Source organism: Herpailurus yagouaroundi, unplaced genomic scaffold, assembly GCF_014898765.1.
Source record: "Herpailurus yagouaroundi ecotype Mexico unplaced genomic scaffold, PumYag 166, whole genome shotgun sequence".
Lineage (NCBI taxonomy): Eukaryota > Metazoa > Chordata > Mammalia > Carnivora > Felidae > Herpailurus > Herpailurus yagouaroundi.
The window spans coordinates 21,578,488-21,584,671 of record NW_024412407.1 but is presented as its reverse complement, the minus strand read 5'-3'; positions in this window follow the sequence as shown (position 1 = coordinate 21,584,671).

Here is a 6,184-nt window from a genome sequence, read left to right as displayed (position 1 = left end):
GCTGAGTGTAAAGAATCTCCTTCCTCCTAAAAGTGAAGAGTAGACCTACAGACATCCAAACTAATCTTGGCTTTAAGGCAAAAGGATGCTTAGTTCGAAGCTTTTTGTTCTCTAAAATAGCAGGCATTGGAAAGTTGTCAAATGATGTGCTAAATATATGAAGATAATTAAAATGAATTATTGACATTGAGACCTGATGTGATACTGAATTTACTAACTTTTGTCCAGGATTTTTTCTTCTTCCTTCCTTTTTTTTTTTTTTTTTTTTGCGGGTCAGAATTTTTAAAGCCATTCTGGGGGTGCCTAGGTGGCTCAGTGTGTTGAGTGTCTTACTCTTGATTTCAGCTCAGGTCATGATCCTAGGGGCATGGGATCAAGCCCTGCATCAGGCTCTGTGCTGAGTGTGGAGCCTGCTTAGGATTCTCTCTCCCTCTCTCTCTCTCTCTCTCCCCCCACCCCTCGCACCCACTCATGCTCTCTCTCTCTCTCTTTCTCTCAAATAAAAAGAAAAACTGCAATTCTGAATAGAGGGAAGTTTTTATCCTACTAGGATGTTACAACATGGAATATAGTATTGGCTTTTAGAGTTCTGTATGCTGGAGTGTTTCGAAAAGACGAAAGTGGGATGGTTGGCACTCTCAGCTGAGGGCTCGGTGTATTAGGCAGATTGCCTTTCATAACGCCCGTTCACTCAGAAAACACAGTCCATCCCCACCTGTCCTGAATAAGATATGTTGGTCAGAGGCATATAAGCTCTCACATGCTTTTTATTTCTCTCCAATAAATTCCTGCTTATTGAAACCAAAACGCAACCTAATGTGTTCTGGGGCAAGTCTTTGAAACAGTATATTGTCTGATGAAAGATGATTATTGTATTGCTGAAAAGTGGGAAACCACGTATGTCAAATATGTGTATTTTTCCACAGCATTTGATAATGTTGAGAAATCATTCTAACTAATCATCCAGGTGCATTATCAAAAACTGAACAAGGGAAAAATTGAAGTATGAAGAAGTTAAGAGAAAGAAAGCAAGATGATTGACAAAGGAGGAAATGCCACACAGACTCTGGTTTTCATCAATAGAAACACACCGTTTGTTATCTAATGCTGAATAACAAACCCTCCTTAAACTTTGTGGTTTACGGCAATTACTCTCATGTATTTATGATTTTGCGATTTGGTCAGAACTCGGGAGACACAGCCTATGTCCGTTCCATTTGACGTCATCTGGGTGGTTCAACTGCTACTGGAAGATGGAGGGCGCACTCTCCAGATAGTTCATTCACATGGCTGGTCCGTTGGAACGGATTGTCGGCCATAGCCAGATGGGGTGTGTGTGTGTGTGTGTGTGTGTGTGTGTGTGTGTGTGTGTGGTGGAGAGGTGGGGCACAAAGTTAGACTGTTGGATTAGAGCACTAGGAAGCTAATGGAGCATGGGTTTGGAGGCAACAATACTGGAGGCAAGGAGTAAAGCTGGGGGCTGGTGGAGTGGTCCAGATGCGAGATAGTGACAGACTGAGTCTGGACAAAGGATCATTGTAGAGGAAAGGACAGATTAAAGAGATGTTCAGGACATGTATGGTTATGATATATAGAGTGTTTGATTATGTGAAATGCACAAAAGGAAAGAAGGAAATATACCAGATTATAAATTAATTATCTTCCCCCTCTAGTCTTCTTCCCAGGTCAGACCTAGGACGTTTGTGGGTGTAGAATCTAGGTAAGGGGCAAAGCAGAAATAAGGCCAAGACAGCCAGAGCAGCGAGGCTATTCTGCACAACCCTGAAAAATTAGAAACAGGGAGAAGGGGAGAATGAGTTTCCAAGGAGAAGTGTCAGGGAAGTTTGGGGGACTTTAGAGAGAGTAAAAAGACAGGTTAGAGTGGACGGCAGCTGCCAGGCATCAGGCACCGTCTGTTCTGTGAGTCCATAAAGACAGACTGGGAAAACAAGAAGTTTGGCTAGGTATTGATTCTCCTGAACTGGTGTTCTTTGAGGGAACCCTAAAGCGAATTGAGCTTTTCCACTGTTTTTCTTGTGAGACTGATATTTCTTGGGCTATGACTGTATGTTTGAATTCACCTATGTGCGGCTTGACATTTTGCAGCTTATCATTCAATGAGGGATGTGCAAGGAAAGCCCAGGAAATATCTGTGGTCTGCAGTTTAGATCCTTAAGTAGTGTCACCAACAGAGAATGGTGGAGGAAAAGCATGTGGTGGGAGAAGTCGGGGTGCATTGACTTGCAGTGTCTATGGTGATGGATTCCAATGGATATGTTGAGCAGACGGATTGAGTCCGGGGCCTTAGAGGAAGGCGGACATTTGGGAGACTTAGCATTCAGGGAGCTGCTACAACTGTGAAGGTATGTAAGACCTGTCCAGGGGAAGGGGGACACATAGAGCAAAAAGAGAAGAGAGCTGGTGGGAAAATGGGAGAACATCAAGACTTGAAGAGTGTGCAGTGTTAAGAGTTGCTTAGGAAGGCGGCCAAGAAGAAAGAGTTAGAAAGGCTTAAGGGGCATCTAGAAAGTATGGTCTCACCAAAGCCAAGGGTTGAGAATTTCAGGAAGAAGTAATTCACAGCATTACATTCAGCAGAAAGATTCACTAAAAATAAGGACAAAAACTAACCACTGGAATTCTTAATGGAAGGCAACTGATCACTCTGGCAAACCATGTTTTAGCAGAATGGTTGGGACAGAGCTATGCTGCATGAACTGAGTGGGAGGTACAGAAGTAAGGGCTTTCCAGAAGGCGTGGACTATGTTCAAATGTCTGGATGGGTAGGGGAGGACAGAGATGGCAACAGAGACAGGGAGGGTGTAGGGTCAAAGGAAGGTTTTGGGGGGGGAGTTAACACATTTTTTAAATGTTTATTTTTGATTTAGGGAGAACAAGAGAGAGAGAGAGAGATCATGCGTGAGCAGGGGAGGGGTAGAGAGAGAGGAGAGAGAGAATCTCAAGCAAGCTCCACACCACCAGCCCAGAACCCCATGTGGGGCTCATACCCACAAACCGCAAAATTGCGACCTGAGCCCAAGTCAGACCCTTAACCGACTGAGTCACCCAGGCACCCCGGAAATAAAATACATCTAAAAAGGCAGTAAAATGCTGATAGTTTTATATACAGGTAGTTTTATTATGGGTAATTTATATTTTCTTATCGTTCACTTCGCCACATTACTAAATTTTCTAAGATAACATGCACTATTTTTAATAATCAGAAAAACGATAAAAATGACATTGTATCTGATGTTTGATTTATAAATTCTGATGACTATGGGCCGAAACCCATTAAGTTCTGACCCAATGTCACTCAAACACTCAAAAGGGTATTTGAAGCTCTCTAAAAACCCTCAGAGCTCTCAAGTGATATAATGTCATTCCATGAAGAATGTTTTCCTTGGGAGGAAATCAAGCAATATTCCCAGGGTGTCGTTTTGTTTTGTTTGGTTTGTTGTTTTGGCGAGCAGCCTTTATAACTGATGACTTTAGGGAATTTAGATCGTCCTGTTTAAAAATGGTAGGGTAGGGTCGCCTGGGTGGCGCAGTCGGTTAAGCGTCCGACTTCAGCCAGGTCACGATCTCGCGGTCCGTGGGTTCGAGCCCCGCGTCAGGCTCTGGGCTGATGGCTCAGAGCCTGGAGCCTGTTTCCGATTCTGTGTCTCCCTCTCTCTCTTCCCCTCCCCTGTTCATGCTCTGTCTCTCTCTGTCCCAAAAATAAATAAACGTTGAAAAAAAATTTTTTAAAAATGGTAGGGTATTGGTATTTCAATTAGTTATGCAGTGGTTGATTAAAATTAAATTAATATGGCATATGTCTGCCTTTGCCACAGAACTGGTGATAAATCACGTACAGTGATAACGTGTTATTGCTAATGCTGATGTTTTTTACCTTGGTGGGTGGATTGCTCATGAGTCTGTGTATCTGTGAAAAATGGCGTGACTTTCCTTAGAATCAGAGCCACTCCCTATGTCTGATTACTTTCTTCAATCCTTTAAGTTTGGGTAGAACTTTTTTTCCCAGGGCTTTACTATATTTAGAGATCTAGAATTCTGAGATCTGTATATAGGTGGGTGGACATGTATATGATTCTTACTTCCAGATCATACCATCCAGGAGGACATAAGAGACCCAGTTTACTGGAGCCCTGTAATGGATAAGGCACTGTGCTACGTGCTGAGCCAAGGTCCCATTCCTTGACCCCTAAGGTGCCTGGAACCCAATCTACTCTGGTGGATCTGTGGCAGTCCTCGCCCTTGAAGAAAGCCTGATCAGAGCAGCAGAAATTGCTTCGATTCAACATTTTTAATAGTGGAGGTTCAGGTCCTGACCTTCGGGAAGCACCGCCTTGTGTGAACTGTGTTAGAAATTACAGCCATCCTCAGCTTGTGGCCACTTCTTAGCTTTTTCTCACAGGCAATCCTATCCTTGAGGATGTCCAGGGCTCTTGCCACCTCACCAAGTCTAGCTGTCCCTCAGATCCTTGTCGAGCAGTGACCATGCCTGCCACACCACCCTGACTGCATTCATTTTCTATTGCTGCTGTAACAAATCACCACAAACGTGGCAGCTTAGAAATGAGACAGATTTGTTGTCTTAACATTCTGGAGGTGAGAAATTCCAAAACTGCCTTTATTGAGCAAAGTCAGGGTGTCTGCAGGGGCTGCTTCCTTCTGAAGGCTGTAGGGGAGAATCTGTTTCCTTGCTTTTTCTAGCTTCTGACACTGTATTTCTTGCATTTCTTCACTCGTGGACCTTTCCTTCATTTTCAAAGGCGGCAGCATCCCGCCATCAAATCTTAATCTCACTCTATTTCCACCTTCACATTACTTTGTCTCTTAGAAGATTGTGATTGCCTTGGGTCCACCTGGATAATCCAGGACAGTCTTCCCATCTCAAGACGCCCAGCTTCATCACATCTGCAAAATCCCTTTTGCCATACAATGTAACAGTCACAGGTTCCCGGGATTAGGTCACGGACGGACGTCCTAACGTCCCTGGGGAGAGGGGAGCTGGAGGGGGAGACGGCATTCAGCCTACCATGCCGTTTGCTGTTGGCCAGCTACTACTATCATCAGGAGCCCTGAATGCAACACGTCAGTGCTTCTCGAGAGTGCTTGGTAGGGGCACCTGGGCGGCTCAGTCGGTTAAGCATTTGACTCTTCGTTTCGGCTCAGGTCGTGAGCTCATGGTTTGTGAGTTTGGGCCCCACATCAGGATCCACGCTGACAGTGCAGAGCCTGCTTGGGATCCTCTCTCTCTCTCCTTCTCCCTCTGACCCTCTGCGGCTTGCACTCTCCCTTTCGAAATAAATAAACTTTAAAAAGAGTGCCCTGTAATATGTTAACACACACACAAGGTGGCATTTTCCCCCGCAGTTACAGGGCACGAGAGCTGTAAGTAGAACAGTTTAGCTGGCCCTAGAGTCACACTGGCTGGATTTAATCCTGGTCTCTGTCCCTTAACCGCTTATAAGCTGTGTGGCCCCAGGAAGGTTACTTGACCTCTCTAAATCTCAGTTTCCTCATCTGTAAAATGGCATCTGTCTCCCAGAGCTGTTGTGAAGGGTCAATGGGACAGTGCTTGTAAAGTGCTTGGTATGGTGCCAGGCATATAGAAAAACATTCGATAGTTATTAGCTCTTATCAGTATTGTTAGTCTATCCTCCTCACATTACAGATAAAAAGAGGCTTAGAAATACTAAGCGGCTCATCTTTGCCTCACACTCTTGACCTCAGAATCTACAGACAAGGGAAAAACAAGTGAGGTGCTGGAGGTATTTGGGTCTGGTGGAGAAACCCCCTTCCCGCTACCTCTGCCCCCTTGCTAGTGCCATCCTCCACCCCATTCCAGAACATTCCACACATTCTGAGCCATGGTGCCACCATTTTTCCTTCAGTGCTTCCCTCGTGCAGGGTGGCTCCCATTCTTCTGTCCTGCTGCTCTCCCTGCACAGGCCCTCAAACCTGTTTTGGAAACACTTGCTGCTGTTCTATAATGTTCTATAAAGATTAATGTTCTATCAAGTCTCATTGCTACTGCCTACTGGATTTGGGTGTCCGATTTGTATTTTATTTTATTTTATTTTTTCAACGTTTATTTATTTTTGGGACAGAGAGAGACAGAGCATGAACGGGGGAGGGGCAGAGAGAGAGGGAGACACAGAATCGGAAACAGGCT